Here is an 18880-nt window from a genome sequence, read left to right on the forward strand (position 1 = left end):
TTGCATCCATAGATGCTTCTCGAGCAAATCCCGGGACGTCATTCTCCCCTTGTACTCGGCCTTGGTGAGGCCGCAGCTGACTTCCTGCCCTTTGGGTGGGGGGCTGGACTCGATGATCTCCTGAGGTCCCTTCCAGCCCTAATGTCTATGTCTATGAAATCTCTACTCTTTTCCCGTCTCTCTACTGAATAAATGCAATAAAGCGCAAAATGTTTCTCCACAACCTTGCGCTACAAATCATCTCTTCTGAGTCTGTGGAAATAAGTATTATTTCAGCAATGCACAAGCTACAGAATCAAGACAGGCAGAGAGCGGGGAAAGGTGCAGGGTTCTGGTCTATGAATCAAACTGAATACATTGTGGTTTTTTCCTTATAATTCTCAGACTGATGTAAATGCAGCTCTTCCTACAGAACTGACATAATTTTTTCCTCATGTGATGCCTTCACCTGTACTGATTAAACCATTGGAATGATATTAAAAAGGAGCTGAAAAACGTGACCAGATTGGCCCACTTCATGGTCTCACTCAGTGGAGTAAACGGGCTCAGTGTGAGGGAAGTAACCTCTGCAAAGCCACTACTGCCCCTCTCATGAGAGTGGAGTGGACAGAGAATGGGCAGGCGGGATCTGGAGCCTTGGCCCCTTTTTCTTCCAGCATGCCAGTTCGCCTGCCTTCACCCCCGCACATGCCCCTCTGCCCTTCACAGTACACTAGTGAGTGCTTTAGAGGAACTAATCTGCAGTAGATAAAAGGCCGAGCCGTATTCAGCTTTCTCCCCCACGAGTACAGTGAGTAGTGTTCTGCATTGTCAGTTTTTACCAATTTTCACCAATAAATTCCTTGATTTTTTTTTTCTATTAAAGTTGTTTGCTTTTTACTAATTTACACCTGTTTTTACTGATTTACATCCATTTGTTAGTTCACTCAATTTTACCAGGTACAGTAAAATCCCTGATAACCGGCATGAGTGGGGAATAGCTGGGGGCTGCTGGTAAGCTAAAAGTGCTGGTTACCTGAGAGACAGGTTTCTGGCCAGATGGGGGTTGGGGGGTGGCAGCAGCCACAAGCGGAGGGGGAGGTAGTAGCTGTGTGGGGGCCAGGGGAGGGTGGCTAGAGCTGCTACCTGGGGGCACGGGCCTCCTGGCTCTGACCCCAAGCAGGGCAGGAGGGGCTGTGGGAATCATTCCCAGGGCAGGCAGATCCTAGCTGCACCCTGGCAGCTCTGGCTGCGGCCCTGCCTCAGGCACTGGGAGCTGGGAGCCCCACCGGGGCGGGGCAGGTGGGAGAGCCTGGCCCTGCTCTCTGGGGCGGGCACTGCACCCAGCCACTCTGCACGGGCCCACAGGGCTGGAGCCAATTCCCAGGGGCACAGGGCTCCCGGCTCTGAGCCCAGTGCTACCCCTAGCCCCAGCCTGCAGCAACAGCCTTCTCTGGCACCCTGGGAATAGCCCAGCACAGCCCCCCAGCCTGCAGCCCTCCCACGGTACACATAGCAGTAAGAGCTTTGCCCCCCTGCCCCACACCCACTAGCAGTTCCCTCTGCTTTGCTCCCTGCTGCAGCCCCGGGAGCAACCGATGGGCTGTGCCACACCTCTTCCCCCATCCCTTCCCTAATCCCAACCTTCCTCCCTCCCTCCCTTTCTCACTGCCACAGGAATATATTATTATTAAACTGTTTTTGTTTTTTTTCTTTTTCCTTTTATCCCAATTTCAACCTGGTTTTTATGTTTGGAAAATAAGCTGAAAAATTCCTGGATTTTATTTTATTTTTTAAATAAAAACTGAAAATGCAGAACACTGACAGCAAGGAAGTGGGAGGCTGATTATTGCAACCCAAAAGGTTTCTGGTCTGCTCCTGGAGCTGTATAGCTGTACTTCTGTTTCTCTCATGGCTTGTAGAAAGCCACAATCTCATTCACACTGAATAAAAGGCAATGGACAGAAGTGTTTAATTTCTTCCTTAAGCACAGTTCAGATCTTGAAAAACCTCTCCTTTGTCATCTAATAATTGTTACCAATATAGGTCTGCAGTCCCAAGAGCAGAGGCCATTTGAGCCCATTCCCTGCTGTTGAAGACCATCATAATCCTTTTCATAGACTGATCAAGCTCCCACTTAAGTTGGATAGGTTTCATGCCCTCACTGCTTCTGTTAGACTCCTCTGCCTGAATGTGACTTCTCTGCCAGTTAGAAATTCCACCAAATATTATTCATGGCTGATTTATTCCCAGTTTTTGTGCCTTTTTAACACCCTTTTCCCCTCCCTAGTGTTTACTCCCCCTTGTATTTGGAGGAAGCAATGATGTCTCTCCTTTCCCTCCCCACTTTACCTTCATTTTCATAGGCTGAACAGTATTCTTCTAGTGTCCTCTAACATGACAGGCTCCCTATTTCCCTTGATTATCCTAGTAGTTCCCTGCACCTGTCCTAGGTCCCCTGCATCACTGATGATCCGGGTCTTGGGCACCAATTATTCTGTGGCCAGAAACTTTAGAACAATTTGCTAGTTGCCTCAGTTGTCCATATGACCTAATGGCAATGAAAAAGCATGGTGAATCAGGGAAGCTGGAGTAGAATGAATGTGGCTTTGGAATAAAAGGAAGCTGCTGGTTTTTAACAAAGAAAACTAGAGTTTGGGAGATGTTATTTTCATGTATTCTACACCACAATAAATAAATGTTCTCAGCTTAAACTGTTCCAGGCAAAGGCCTGTCTTATTATGTCTGAGCAGCATCTAACATATTTGGATGCCAGATAAATAAAAAACCAAGGTTTTCCATTTGCAAAGTAAACAGGTTTCACTTAGATCAGCAGTGATAAAAATCCTTAGTGGAAGAATGTTACAGAATGATAGAAACAGAACAGATGTCAGATCTCACAGGAGTTGCATCTTATGAAAAACACATGCCATGGGGAATCATTTCAAAGTTGGTGTAAGACAATGAAATATATATTGAAGTAAAATAGACTCACAAATAATGAGAGCAGATGAAGGTCATTCAGCTATAAAGTAAAAATTGTTGGAAAGAGTCTCTTTCTCTTCTCTCCACTTTTTCCCAGTGTTGTTCTAATGGGAACAGTACATTATGTGTTTTTCAAAGTTGTAAATGTAAAGGAGTTCTTTTAAGTAAGGACCACTTCTTCACTGATGTACTGACTAACACAACGGGAGCTTGTATGTGCGATTGTAATTCCTTTTTTAAATACCATTGCTATATTCAGAAAACATTAAAGTTTATTCCAAAACTTAATAGTCATCTTGGGCAAGAAAACAATACAACTTGAATAAAACACCCAAGCATGACAGTGGACCACACAGATAGTTTGAAGTCACCAAAGAATAATTGTGTGTCAGCTACGCTGTCCTTCAGAGCCTCAGCTACGCAGAAAAATATTCTGTAAGCATACAAAGAGGCACTCGGAACATGGTTCTAATAAAGCCACTTCTAAAACTTACATTAGAGCATTATATATGTTCAGCAGTTTTCTTTGCGATCCAACTCTGTTCCACAAAGTCAGACATTCCCAATGAAGTGCACAAGAGACAAGGTTTCCATCTGCAGAAAGGGAGAGGCAATTAAAAGTTTGCATGCTGTGAAATCTCTGGGTACCAACAGTTTCTGCATAGAATTTTTTAACATTTTAAAGAACAATTGGTTTTCCTGCTGGCTGGGGCTGCTGAATATAAGCAGTCTATGTTTTTTAAAGAGGGCTGTATCTTAAGTTATTCCCAGCATCTAAAAGGCTGTTACTTTTCCTACAGGCTGCTTTTTCCTGAATGGAGATCAAGATCCTGGTGACAAACTGGATCTCCTAGAATGACCCAAATTCTACCCACTTTCCCAGGCATATACAGGTTGGACTTCTCACAAAGTGGAGGCAGTTTTCTGATAGCACAATGTCAGACTCGAAGGGGGGGGGAAGGTGTTAAGAAAGCTGTGCTAAACAGAAGTAAAAAGACCTGAAAGGGCCTGCCTTGACAAAAGTCAAGGGGGGCTGCTTGTAAAAGCACCTGGGAGGACTATTAAACCCTCTCTATTTACCTTTGTATCACTGAACAGGGTAGGGGAAAGTGTGTATTAAAATGAATGAGAGAACTTTTTCTGGGAAACATCTGCTCTAGGCAGGGAACAGGGAAAGCTTCTCCATGGAAGTTCTGCTTTTTGTCTTTGCCACAGCAACTCCATCACACAAATTCTGAAATAAAATAGCCACTAAAGAGGAAGGTAAGAATAACAAGCATGCCATGTTTGCTGCCAATTTTCACCTCCTTATTTTTCTAACATTGCATATGAGTACTCTTGTGTGCAGTTTTTTCTAGGCAACAAGTAAATCATTGTAAGTCTGAAACCTCAAGTTTAGTCTTAGGAATGTTTAATTTAAAATAATATTTTAAATGAGCTTGAAAAATGATGCTCATCCAGCCACATCAGCTCCATACGTCTGTTAGCAGAAGCTAGTTTTCACCGGATTAGTAGCAGACAGTACTCACTACCTCTGTAAATATGGAATGACACTTAGTGCTCTGACATTAAGATGACCTTTTTACCCTATTTATTGCAGCACACATGATTTACGGCTTCTGGCGTTTGTGAAGTCAGCAATATCCAGACACAACAAGGTGTAATAAGGCATTAAGTGCTTCTGTGAATTTAAATGAGATCCTTTGTTATTACCTTGAATGTAAATTTTTGTTTTGAATAATCTTTGCATCCGGCTGTTTAGCAGGAAAGTAGGGATGTGTTTTTAATAGGCACCCTAAAATTCTTCCTCCTTGGTTAGCAATAAATGGAATATTTCCTTGGTAAAACTACTTTTTCCCGACATTGTTAGGTCTATTTGCATGGCCTAGAGTCTGGATAAAAAGATATAAAAAAAAGTGAAATGAGTCTAAGCAAGCCAGTACCTGCCCTCTCACTGCCTCCTCAATAAAGTTACCTCCCAAAAAGGAGGCTTGATATAGCCAGAGGGTTCTCAGAATATGAATAGACCCCCACATTTTTATGTAAAAAAAAAACCTAGTCCCATTTTACAGGAAATTTTAACTACATTCTGCTTTCACCAACCAGGAGAGAGCCTAAGAATGATGTACGATCGGATTCTGAGCTAATAACCAGTGGGTACTTCAGCCTCATTGTCAAATCTTTTATTCTCTGCAGCTCATCAACGAGCCACTACATTTTGCTTGAAGCATAGGAAGGACTGCCATCTCGTGGATGTTAGCAAAGAACAGATGATGACTAAGTAAATTAAGGCAATGAACACAACAGAAAAAGTGGGTGATGCTGTTGGCAGTATAAATAAACTGGAAGTCTGTCATGTTATGATCTGTGGAGATATAAATAAAAGGAAATGACATCAATTCATTATCTAGGCTATTTGATTCTAGAGAGCAATTAAAACTGAACATTATAGTTTACTTGGCTGATAAAAGAGCCACTTCCATGAAGCAGGAGAAAGGAGGCACTTGAGAGCTACAGTATGTTTTACTTACAACTTTAAAAGTTTGGGTTTTTCTTTTTTTAAATTGCATCAATCAAGCCAAAGCAGTAATGAAAGTGCTGGATTTCAGTTTAAACGGCTTTTGCTTCTAGTGTTGTTTAATACATACAAGTAATAGCGAATTACCCACAGTGAATTACCCACCTTTAAATAGTGCAACAATTCAGTTGATTACAATAAAACAAAAGGAATTTTTCTAACTATGGCTTAAACTTGCTAATGCTGTGACATCTTCTGGATATAGAGCACACATAGTATCCTCATCCATCCTGCTGCTCCTTTGGAAAAAAATATCATTAGAAATCTGGGAGACAGAGTTAAATGATCAAGTTAAACAAGGTACAGTAAGATTAATTACACATGCAACTAGCTGCTTTTGAATATCCTAGTGGGAGTGGAGAACCTCAGATGATCAACAGTTGTTTTATCACCAGCCCATCTTGCTCCACTTTGTAGCAAGATGGGCTAGCATTTTGTTTTAGTTCCTCCTTCTCAGATTTATAGATTCACAGATGTTAAGGTCGGAAGGGACCTCGATAGATCATCGACTCTGACCCCCGTATAGGCAGGAAAGAGTGCTGGGTCCAGATGACCCCAGCCAGATGCCTGTCTAACCTTATGTCAGTCTTTATGACAGAATCCTCATGTTAGTAGTTCTGTTAGGTATTTGAAGCTCAGTTAGACCATTTGCTTTAGTTAGCAAAAGAAGCAGAAACGGCACACAAGTTAAGGGGCTTCTCTGGGCTAAATTATGATTAGCCCTATTGCAACAGCCTAGAAGAATAAACCTGTCCCTAAGCACCTATTCTGTGGCTGTGTTAGTAGTGTTACCCAAGCCTTGGATCTAGATTCTGTGTAGAGCATGGAGGACTCTTCTACCTGCACTCAGAGGATGGCAGAAGTGGAGTGTGGGAGCCAAGGGGCTGCTGACAGAGCATGCTGAAGGAGCTACATTTGCACTCTTACATCCTGCAGTAAACTCTTTACCCCATTCTGCAGGATGGAAGGATGACAAGTGAACATGTATTCTTCCCAGGACTACTCAAAGAGCAAGGCAGTTAATATAGGGCTGTGCCTGACCACTGGGTTTTTCAAAAGCACAAGAGTGACTTGAGAAGTCTTGTTGAAAGGCATTAAACTTACGTTCCTTTTGCAGGCTCTCAGGATCCTACCACAGGTCTCTAAAAGACCCATCTCCTGGAAACAAGAAATTGGAGGAGAATCTTAGCCAGGCACAGCTGGGGAACTCTGAGACAGATGGGGCAGATAGAGCGTCACACTGTATCATCCAGTTTCAAACCTTTTTTTATTTTACTTTATTTATTCAAGTTTTGTTTGTTTATGAAAACAATGCTGTAAAACATAATGTGTAATTTTTTATGTTTACCAAAACTAAATCCCCCAGCTCCCTGACCGCAAAACCCTGCAGGTTGGAAAAGTGAGCAGAACAGAATAGGATGCAGTTCAGCAAAGACAAATGCAAAGTGCTGCACCTAGGGAGAAGGAATCACCAGCACACTTACAGGCTGGGAAAGGGACCTCCTCGGCAGCACAACAGCACTAAAGGATCTCAGAGTCTTTGTTGACACCAAGATGAACATGAGTCGTCCATGTGACAAAGCGATCAGTAAAGCTAACTGCACTTTATCATGCATCAGCAGATGCATGACGAACAGGTCCAGGGAGGTGATACTTTCCCTCTATGCGGCATTAATTAGGCCACAGTTGGAGTACTGCATCCAGTTTTGGGCGCTGCACTTCAAGAGGGATGTGGACAATCTTGAGAGGGTTCAGAGGAGAGTCACTCGTATGGTTAGGGGCTTGCAGGCAAAGTCCTACAAGGAGAGATTGAGGCACCTGGATCTCTTCAGCCTCTGCAAGAGAAAGCTGAGAGGTGATCTTGCTGACCCCTGATGAATTTGTAGGTGGCCACAAGGAACAGGAGATGCTCTGTTTTCCTTGGAGTAACTAGGAACAATGACCAGAAACTGACAGAGAGCAGATTTAGGTTAGACATCAGGAAGGACTTCTTTATGGTAAGGATGGCCAGAATCTAGAATGGGCTTCCGAGGAAGGTGGTGCTCTCCCCCACCTTGGGGGGTTTTAAGAGGAGGCTAGACATACACCTGGCTGGGGTCATCTAACCCCAGCACACTTTCCTGTCTGGGACAGGGGGTCGGACTTGATGATCTACTGAGGTCCCTTCTGACCCAAACATCTATGAGTCCCCTGCCCCTCCGGGCAGGGTTGGGGATTCCCAGGTTTCCTAGGTCACAGCTCTTTACCTGGGCTGGGGCATCAGTACAGGCGCTCGGCTGCCCACTTAAACAAGTGGTTATTGGCATTCATTCAAACTGTTCGGGTGTTTCTACTCCTCATGTGCCAGTTGGGCGGTTAGGAGATCACCCCAAGGTGCTTACTGCATATACTCAGCTTCTTGTTGTGTACGCATAGTGGAGGAGCATAATCATTGCTTACGTTACTAGCAGACATATGAGAGAAAAAAATTATTAGTTTTGTTTACATGGTTAATTCATCTGATGCTGTTTTGGATACTTCCAGTTAATAATACTATTATTTATTTATTTATTTATTTAGCTGACGCAATTTTTGTGTCATTTTGAAACTGGTAGGGCAGAGCCTGAGTGTTCCTTATTGGCCAGCTGCCACTGTTCTTAACTTTCTTATTTAAAATGGAATTAAGTTTCTGCTCCTCGTGGTTGCGGAGGAAGGACTGAAAATGTGAGGTGAGCAGAACTGAAAGGCTCTGAAACCAGTAGACAGATGGGGCACAAAATGGAGTCTAAAAAATAGAATGATTTTAAGCCAATCTTGTATTGTTTCTGTGGAGACTGACCTGAAAGTTTTGAATGTGTAAGACTGGCAATACTAGCTTCTCTGGAAATCTGCCAAGAATGTAGGAGGATGAGGATGGCAGCCCTTGAATTTTGCAGCTAGAAATGTCAGAGCTCAAACACTGAATACAAACCAACTGGACCCCTTTCTTCTTTTCTGTTGCATACCCACCTCTTTCTCTGCAGAAGTTCTCAATTAGTAAAACATTGGGTCACAAAAGTTGTCCAGGAACTGCTGACATCAGACAGGAGCAGACAATCTCCCTGCTATATTGCCCTCAGTGGCTGTGGCATTTTAACATGACAACACACAGCACTTAAAACTGGGATTGCAAACTGACAAACATTTGAAGTACTCTGAGGCAGGAAAAGGGAGCGCAGATGCAAGTCTAGTCTAGATTGCTCCTTGCTAGGGGGTGCGGCATTCATGAGCTCTCAAGGGAATGCCTTCCTCTGGCAAGAACTGTCACAGTGACAGGACACTTCTAAGAAGTGGGGGGAAGGGAGAGAGCATATAAAAAGTGAGGAAACCGAGACATTTTAGAAACTTGAAAGCAAAATAATGGGTCCACTGGTGAGGAAATATGAAAGACCAAGAGTGATATTAGCAGGAAAGGTAGTTGAGAGTGTCATGGTGGGTCTCAGCCCTGAGTGCATGGGGGCAGCAGTTGCAGCCAGGCTGTGGGCAGGGGGAACAGCCTGACCAGCACAGCAGAGGTTGCTCTTTTTGTGCCCCTTCCCCACCCCAAGTTAGTGCCCCAGGCTAGTACTCCAGTTGCCCACTTCCCTCCCCACCCCAGTGGTTACACTACTGGCTGACAGAGTGTTTTCTAGTGTTTTCAGAGCTTTCTTGAGACTCTGAAATGCCAAAATGTGACTATAACACAATGGTGATTTGTAGATTAGAAAACGTATTTAGAAATTAAATGTTTTATCAGTCTAGAATTAAAGACCAAAAACAGATATGATATGTAAGGGGCAGAGTTGAAATATTTGAGTAAGACTGTTTACAGAAGAGAAACTATTGTCATTTACGACTATCTAGAAAGATTAAGAATTTCTCTGGCATGAGAATGCCATGGGAAAACCTGCCAATTTTCTCTTTTTTTAATTGAAAAACATTTTTATGATGCATAACATAAGGAGTAAGTTACCATGAAAAATAAAAATAAATTACTGGATATAAAACATCAATCAACAGAACATACACACACAATTTGACCCACTCCTTAGTTACAGTGGAGAAAAGTATTCAGTTATGCACAGGCAATGGCAAAGAGCACACTGTTGGTGGGTATTACAGTATGAACTCTACACTTGCGAGTCATTTCAGTCCTTGCAGAGACAGGGCAGGAAAAAGTATACAAAATATTGAAAGTAGACCCCAAAAAAATCAAATAGTGTTGCTAAGTTACATTACATATTTCAAGAATTGTGATATTAGATTTTTTTCCTTCTAAACCTAGTTCAGGGGATTGTGGGTTATATGAGAATCTAATTTTTAATTTAAAAGTTCCTGGCCGTCATGGTGGTAAGCAGGGCTGTCCAGCTGGCCGCCCACAAAGGGGTTAATGTACAGTCCCACCCCCCTCTCATCCCCCCAGCCCCTGGGCTGTCACCTGGCTACTTCTCCCCCAATCCCCAATCTTCCCTCCTCTGATTGTTGCTTCCTGCCTCTAGCCCCAGGGGATGGGGCAGTGCAGCAGCACGGGAAGGTGAGTATCAGGGACCCTAGCATGCAGCCCAACCTGCACTAATTGCCTAGGCAACCAAACCTGCACCTGCCGTGGGTCTCTGGCTGACAAGCTCTGCCCCAGCTAGTAACTGTCTGGCTTCCTGATTGGCTGCTGGGAGCTCAGTCTCCCCACTTACGCCCATCTGTGGCAAGTGTCCAGGCCAGCTGACAGTACCGGGTCAGGTCTGCACTGGTGAGCTTCCTAGCTCCTAACCCCAGTTTGGCTCTGTTCTTGGATTCTAGCTTTGGATCTCCCCTTGGATCCATTTTCTGGTTCCCCAGCCCTACTTGCTCAGTTCCTGGACTCTGGCTTGTGGTTTCCCCCCTGGTTCTGGTAATTTGGTTGCAGCCTCCTGAATTCTGACTTGGCCTCTGGATTGCCAGTTGGATCTGGTTACTTGGTCCTCGATTTCTGCCCCCAGACAGGGTCTGTAGTTTGGCCCTGCCCTTCCTCAGTGGCGTAAATACTAGGCCAGGCTACCTGCCTCCCAGTCCCTTACAGCAGGGCTCTGGGAACAGTTCCTTCTAGGCCAGCGGTTCCCAACCTCAGGTCATGACCTAAATGAAAGTTGCAGGGACAATGCTGGTGATGCCGTATGTCAAGGACAAGTCGCACCACATCCTGGGAGCTCCCTGCCTCAACACTCTGCTCCCAGCAGTGGGTTGTGGCAAGAAAAGGTTGGGAACAACTGTTCTAGGCTATCCCAGATGGCTAGGTCCAGAGGGGGTCAAACACCACTGCCATGTCCTGGATAAACCCATCCAAGCTGTCCAGGAGGTGACTTAGCCTAGCCATCAAAGCCTAAGCACCATCCAGGAAATCACCAGAAAGAAGGCAGATCAGGCTCACCTTCACCTTATCAAAGAGTAGCTCTAGAGGTATGTCATACATAGGTGGTGGAGAAACCCTGGGGGTATATCATAAATAGGTACTGGTGGAGAAACCCTGCCAAGTTTTCAGGGCTGTCCCCAAAGTGTTCAGGCAGAGGCACTTCTGGCTTGTAAGTGATCTGAAAGGCTGGTGCTGCAGTATTATGAGCAGCAGCCTAGGCTCTCAGGGTCACCCTCTCCTGCCAAAGGGTCTCCAGAACTGACCTGGCAGTGCTTTGCCCCTTAGCTAAAAAGGGGCCTGCAGGCAGCCTCTAGAGCGGCCACAGTGTCTGAGGGTGGTGGCCAGTCAAGCTGTAAGGGACCGGGGCATAGACAATCTGGCTTAATAAGCCACAGAGGGAAGGTAGGGCCCAGGGGCTGAGTCAGTGTTCAGGAACCACATTACCAAATCCAAGGACAGATTCCACAATACAGGCCTGGGTCGAGGTCCGAGTCTGGGAGTCAAATGCCAAGTTACTAAATCCAAGGGACAGTCCACAGGGTGAAGTCTAAAAACAGAGATAAACCAGAGAGTACCAGAACCAGGAGACATACCATAGCAGACCTGACCCAGTACTGTTGGCTAGCCTGGAGGCTGTTGCCACTGGTGGGAATACATTGAGAACCTGAGCTCCCGGTAGCCCATCAGGAAGCCAGCGTATTACTAGCTGGGGCCGAGCTTGTCAGCCAGAGACCCACAGCAGGTGTGGCTGCTTAGGCCCTAGGCAATTAACCCAGGCTGGACTGCATGCTTGGGTCCCTGACTACAAGGGTGAGTCTCCTGCCATGCCAGGAGGAGGGGAATGTGCCCACGCTCATGCAACACAGCAGGGGAGAGGGGTGCTCAGTTCAGTAGTGGGAAATGTCTGCGTGGCACACTCAGTGTGGCCCCTGGAGCACATGCCTGCCCCCAGGTTGGTTTGGCCCCTGGAGGCTTAGAAGTTGGACAATTGTGGTTATAGAGGAACACTTAATATGAACTCCAGAGGCTCAAAAACCCAGGAGGCAAATAGAAAGAACATCACATTTATTAATTTTACCTTGTCTCCAGGTGTTTTTGAATGTTTGAAGTTGAGCATTCTGCTAAAGTGCTCAGCATTTCCTGGGGCTGGGCCCAAACTGTCTGAAATCCAGCATTGTCAGAGCTGCATTCTTTCCTACACTTAGAGATTTTCATCAGGAATCAAAAAAAGGTCCTGAGGGGTCTACTGCTGTTAGACTCCCTAAAGTGTGACTCTTGTGAGGTAGCATTGCCTCTGAACAGAGGATTTGAATGTTCAGGGCTGTCAGGTTGATATTAAACTCACTGTGTTACTCAAGTGTTCCTTAGATTGCATAGTATCCTTGACGCAGGACTGTATCTTTCAAATGTCCAGGGAATACCTGTATCTTGCCTGAGGAGTGTCACTGATTTTAAACTCACTTTTATTTTTATTTTTTTTATTGCTTCCCACCAACAAAGGTGAGTTATTCTCCCTCTGTGTTAATGAAAACTGCTGGCATCAGAAGCAAAGACCACTGAGACTAAAAAAGCACAAACACTAAGAAAATTAATCCCATATCTTTTTCAAGCTTTCTCCGTTTGTATGTGCACAGGTGTGTGTGTCCCTGTCATTTTATATGTGTATTTGATAGCTCTGGTAAGGAATAGTTGTGTTTGTGTGAAGGTTTGACTCAGCAAAATTATCTATTGCCTCCATAAAACAAAACTTAAACTGAGCAATACAGCCAGCTGTCTCAACTTAGGTCCCTGGGCTGCATGGAAATCACTGCTTTAGTTAGCGTTTCCTCTTTTTCTTCTTGCTCATCATGTCCCATAAGAATCTTGAAAATGAACCATCTTCACCTAGAATTCCTCCTTTCTGATGCTGCAAGCGCCAACTAAACCACATTCTGATCTCAGTTCTCTCAGTGTAAATCTGAAGTAAATGTTCAGATTTCAATCCAGTCACTGGTTTCTCACTGGTCTCTTACAGAGCAAAAGCTGCATTGTTCTGTTTTATTCACTTCCCTGTCTGCGCAGTAGCAGGCCTGAACGGAGGCAGTGTTGAGAAGAAAACAATTAAATTAAACAATTAAAATAATTGGTTTGGTACGTAAGAAGAAGATTAAAGCAAAAGAGAGTTCTGCTTCTGAAATATTTGCCATTTAAGCCCCTGTACTGGCCTCGATGAGTGTATCAGCACAGAGCTCCTTCATTGTCTTGTGCTCCCTCTATTGGCTCAAAGGGAGCAAAATCTAGATGGCTGGCTTCTGAAATGAGTGAATCCAGTTTATCAGTTTTTTTGAAGCAGACTGACTCCATCAGATCTCAGATAGCATTTCTTACAGGTAGTTTTATTTTCCAAGCCAGTAGTATTTAAGGTCTGTACCATGAAGTTTTATGAGACAAAGTCCTGGGTCATTACCAGTAGAGTAGCCTTTGAATCTTCGGCAACCCCTCACAGCCAAGGATGATTGTTTTCCATGATTATCTTATCTGTGGGTCTGAAGATGGCTGACTGGCAGCAGAGCTGAACTGCTACCCAGCATGTCCACAGGTGGTGGATAGAGAAACGACTTTCAGGGAAGGTTAGCTGTGAAATAAGCAGGGGTAACTTTGATGGGTAAGTGATTCAGATCACTGTCCCTGATTCGATTCCGCCAAATCCAAAGCTGAAGATTCAAGGCTGATTCAGAGTGTCGCACCCCATAACGCCTGTGCACCCTTGACCTACGAGCCTGGGTCGGCATGACCAGCTTGGCGTGAGGAGGGGGATTTATGACCGGGCAGGTGGGTGATTACGGTGAACAGGAGTCAGGATGATTTAAACACAGCGTGATGTTTTCACAAAAGATTTATTTTACTTACGCTTCTGATGGCTAGAGTGTAGGCAGTGGAGTTGATCGATTCAGTTACAGCATGCAGATAGCATGTTACCCAGCATTTACAGGGTGGGTAAGACAGTTGCTTCTGAGCGATTCATATAAGCCGTTGCAGTCTGCAGATTACCGAGAGCTCTTGATAAGAAAGATAACACCAGAGATAGAGAGATAAACAGGGATACGCCAGAAAGATAACGTAGGCGGAAAGAAATATTCGTGCACAGGGTGCACAATCTGTTCTTCTTGAGTGTATAAGCAGTTCTCTGCTTTGGGCGGAAGTTCTTTCAAAGTTATACTTTTCACAGGTGACCAATTACTATACGTCAATTATAAATAATTAATGAGTTGGCATTTGTGCTTTCTTTATTTGCTCAGGTTTCATAAAAAAAGGGGGGTTATTTTTACTTGGGTGGTACTGGTTCTGTTTGGTCACAGGATGGCGCGCGTAGCATATTCTACAGCTTTACTAAAGTCAGCTAATCTTGTTAATATAGATACTTTATCTTTTGTGCTGGTCCATCAAGGTCAGTTTGTTTCTCTAGTATGAGAACTCAAGTAATTTGAAATGAGGCACAGATAGGGGTGTGTATATGCAACACTGTTAATACAGAGGGATAAATTACAACCACAGAGTTTGTTGTGTTAGCCTCTGACCTTTTGTCATCTGACCTTTTGCCATCGGCATCTGAAATCAAAGACTTAGATCTTTGACACAGAGAATCAGTGATTTGGACATAGATGCAGCTTTAAAAGTTTTTTCTGCATACCTTGAGGTAGCAGCACAGCTCATGATCGTTGTGATGCTGGGGTGCATAGAGCACCCCAGAGGAGTGCGGGGGGGCCCTCCATGTGCTTGGCAGCGAAACTAGAAATGGATCAGAAGTGCTTCTGGTCCACTTCCCCGTCTGCTGCTGAGGGCGCTGGGGAGACCCTTGTGCTTCTGTGGGACACTCTGTGTGCCCCAGCATCGCAGCGATCACGAGCTGCCTGCTACCTAGAGGTATGTAGCAAAAACATTTAAAGCTGTGTTTATGTCCAAATTGCCGAATCTTTCCAAATCTCTCCAAACCAATTTGGACGGTTCCAGTTCGATATGGAGAGATTAAAGGGTCCTCTGATTCAATCTGGATTTGGAGATTCAGCCACCGAATTGGGCTGAATCTCCACCGAATCAAGTCAGGGACTGAAGCTTTGCACAGCTCTAGTTGTTATGCCTGTGGTCCTCACTCATCTTCTATGTGGGACTGCAGTGGAAGTTCTGATAAGAGTTAAACATTTGGCTCTATAAAATGGTCCATGAGCAGGTTTGCCAAGTTACTTGAATGGCTGTGCCATTTAGCTGACCTGCATCAAACCAGCATTGTTTACAAGTCTAAAAGCCCCCATTTGTAAAAGTTTAATAGCTGCTACTGTTTTACCTCCTTTCCTACATACCTTGGCTTCATCCAGCTCATATCCTCACAAAAAGCCTTAATGGTAAGCTCAGATTTCCTTGTATCTCTGGTACATCTGACTGTCTCGGAGCTAGCTCCTTTTCTGCCTTACCATTTTACAATATGCCAGGAGTCTCAGCAAGGAAATCCTTTCCATATGGGAAGGACAAGATGGTTGCTACCAGAGCTGCCCCTAGGGGTGTGCTGGGCCTGAAGCATATCAGCCTGTGTGGGGCCTGGGCAGGGAGTGGGGGAGGAGGGTGGCGAGCAGCTGGAGTGCAAAGCCAGCGGTGCACTGTGGCTGCATGAAGTGGTGGCACTCTTAGCACGGGCCAACGGCACTGTCCGTGGGGCCTGTATAGCATTGTCTGAGGGCCCCCCCAAAGTACAGGGCCCGGGGCGGTCACTCTAATTTACTTCCCCCTAAAGGACGGCTCTGGTTGCTATTCTGACAGCTTCTTGTAGCCCCAGATTGAACACCCTAGGGCTAGGGACAGAAGTTACACATAAGCAAGTTTAAATCATTAGAAACTGGTTTAAAACTGTAACAGAACAGAAGTTCAGTGAACATAAACCAGTTTCACAATGGCTGAAACTGCTTTAAGATAACCGTGGTTGAGTATAATATCAGACTTAACTGATTTGGGTCAAACAAGGTTATGAAACTTTTGCCCAACTTTTGATTTGGGTCAAACAAGTTTATGAAACTTGAACTTTTGTTCAAGTTAAATCACAGTCCCCCAGCATCCCAGCGTGCTTTCCAGACCTGGGCTGTGCTGGGCTGGGCTGGGCTGTCTGGGAAGCAAGAGGGAAGGCAGGGACTCCATTCCCTGCCAGGCAAACCCTGGCTGGGGTCTAGGGCCAGGGAGAGGAGTTAAACTTCCCTTCTCCTGAGCGTGGAGTTGGTCTGCCCTGCTAAAAACTTATTGCTGGCTGCAAGTGTGGACTACAAATCCCAGAGGCACCTGGAAACAGGAAGAGAAAGTAATGAGCAACTCTGTAGAGTCAAGCAACTGTGATTCTAGAGTGCAAATCCCAGAGACCTCAGGGGCTGCAGGAAGAGGAAGCGAAAACACATCCCATGCTGGCTACGTGCCAGAGAGCCATGTTGTAGTAGCCGCCCCCAGCTTCTGGCCTGAGTTACGGCAGGCATGTGGCTGCATGTCCTGAATCAGAAATGAATGTGTGTCCAGTTGTTTCTCAGTTTAATCTCTGCAGCTTAGACTAACTTGCAAAGAGTTAATTTATTCAGCCTTGGTCTTTTTGACAGTCTGTACTTTGCTCTAAGGTCAATTCCTCCTGGCCTTGTAGGAAGCATGAGATTTAATTACCTCAGTAATGACTTCATTTTATCTTGCACAGGTGGAAATGCTATTAACAATCTCTCAATCCTTGGTACACCCATTCAGGTTGAGCCTTCTTCTCTTCTGCCTCACCCTGGGTGTAACCATAGACATCTGGGCAAAGGGATGGAAAGTGCAGCTGAATGAGATTCTTGTTCTCAAGTATAGCACAGGCAGCATTTTACATCCATTCTGCATAAGTGTAAATGAGTACACAAGGCATGAAGCACAGAGGAACCTATCCATCCCACCGCATCATATATTGAAGTTATGTGCAGTTGGATTTAAAAAATGGCCAAGGAAATGTAGTTTCTAATAATAAGTGTGTGCCTCAGTCCTGTACTTAGCTAAATAACAATGCATCAGCTCCATCAAGAATATCTGGTACACCCACCTTGCAGGGAATTAAGTCTCCTTAAGAGGTCAGATCTGACCGAGGAGAGAATACTTGAGGGATTTTTTCCTGTTACACATTGATTTTCTCTGCAAAGACGTACATAACCTGGGAGGTATTGCAACAGGCTGCTAAATTAAGGGAATCAAATTTGGGATCACTGTCAGGCCAGTAAAGCCTGCAAGACTTACTGTCAGACTCCAATAGAAGGTTAATGATGCCTGCATTATGCTGCAGCACTCCTGGCAACTGTCTGTAGAAGCAATGATTCAGCCCTGAAGGACACCTGGCTTTGGTAGCAGCAAAAAAAAACTTGGTATAAAATGTGACTGCTCTGTGCAAAGTTGGAAAATGTTGAGGAGAAACAAGAATGTGTTGTGTCCCACCCTACTTAGTTTCTTCTTCTCTCTCTTCTCAAAATTGCTGCCTCAGGGAGGTGAACAGTTACCCTTGCCATAAAACTTGATCAGGATCAGATGTGCTAAGATGTGCTGGGCTCAAATATCAAAGGATCCCTGAACTGCCAAAAGAGAAAGAGAGGGAGTGAGAGTGAACACAAGCCCTGGCAGGGGACACAGAGCTGTAATTTATGACTGACCTTCATTTTCAACTGGGAAATACGTGCTCTCAAATTGCAGCGCTCCTGTGAATGTGTGTTCTGTTTTGTTTCAGTTCATTAAGAATCTTTGCTGCAGCATTATTGATCTAAGCTACTGAACAATGAATACAGAATGATTAATCACATGTGCATTCCAGAAGCATTTTTCTGTACTGAACTTTCAGTGGTGACAGTGCTGTGCTTTGTCATTCACTCGGCGTTCCACAAGCCAGGGGCAGCTCTGCCTTCCATGGCTTGGTTCTTTAGTTCTGCATCGACCTTTGGCTAAACGACCACACATTTTCTACAGTCTCATGGCCTGAGTGCCATCCAGATTTGGAAGCAAAAGGAGATGGCAAATCTTGCGGATATTTTTGCAACTATGACAGTATGCAATGTCCATACAAGCTCTTAGTCACTACATTCAAAAACCAAATATTTAAAGAGAAACCAGGTATACTGCATCCATGCAATCAACTATAAAACAATGGTATTATAGTGTATCAATCTGGTATGTTCTGTCTTCTTTCTTTTATGTTATAAACTGTTCTCTCTCTAACATAAGTTTAGGACTGAAGCTGAAACCCTGCTTTGACATGATCTGCACTTTGGGAAAGCATAGCTTCAGAACGTAGATCCAATTTTTTCTTTGTAATGGACCCAAACTACAATACAAATTCAAACTCCACCCCAAACTTTGCAAAAATTTGGATTCAAATTATCATCTGAACTTTCTGGCTCAGTTCCAGCTATAACTGTAATTGGGGCTGTTTAACATCTGTAAACTATGCCCTGTTGAGCTAAAGTATTTTGTTTTCCTGGCTCCTCATCAATAGTTTATGTTAAATCGAAGTTTGATTTTCATTATTTCAGATTATCATTCCAAAAAATGTTCCTTAATTCCAGTTAAACATATGGATTTAAATGGTTATTTTCTGTTGTTCTGGCTTATTTGCAACATGAGTCTTAATGTATTGTATTAGTCAAAATTTGTTTACAAATCTTAGCTACAACAAAAGTAAGCCTCTATAGAGTAAAGCAATCACCCATATTAAAGAAACCTTTTATTCATATTGGAGCTATGCTGTAAGATTTGCAACTTGGGCTCTGGCATTTTGATAAATATACTGTATACAAGTCAAACTGCATCAGAACCCCTCTCAAATTACGGTGCACAAAGCTGTTAATATGCATAATAGAGCTAATTAAAAATAGGTGCTACGTGTAACAGTAAAGAAACCGCTTCTTTTAAAGAGCTTCAGCAGGTAGCAAATGTCTTGGAGT

General features: G+C 44.2%; 1 long non-coding RNA gene across 1 annotated transcript; it reads right to left on the minus strand.

Annotated features, from left to right (window-relative positions):
- Positions 1 to 3214: 3214 nt before the first annotated feature.
- Positions 3215 to 4803, minus strand: LOC109319759. The gene is made up of 2 exons (XR_002103627.1): positions 4045 to 4803; positions 3215 to 3558 (listed from the first exon to the last, which is right to left on the minus strand). It is a non-coding gene; the product is annotated as an uncharacterized LOC109319759 (long non-coding RNA).
- Between the last annotated feature and the right edge of the window lie 14077 nt (positions 4804 to 18880).

Source organism: Crocodylus porosus, unplaced genomic scaffold (assembly GCF_001723895.1).
Source record: "Crocodylus porosus isolate Cpor-Errol unplaced genomic scaffold, CroPor_comp1, whole genome shotgun sequence".
Taxonomy (NCBI): domain Eukaryota; kingdom Metazoa; phylum Chordata; order Crocodylia; family Crocodylidae; genus Crocodylus; species Crocodylus porosus.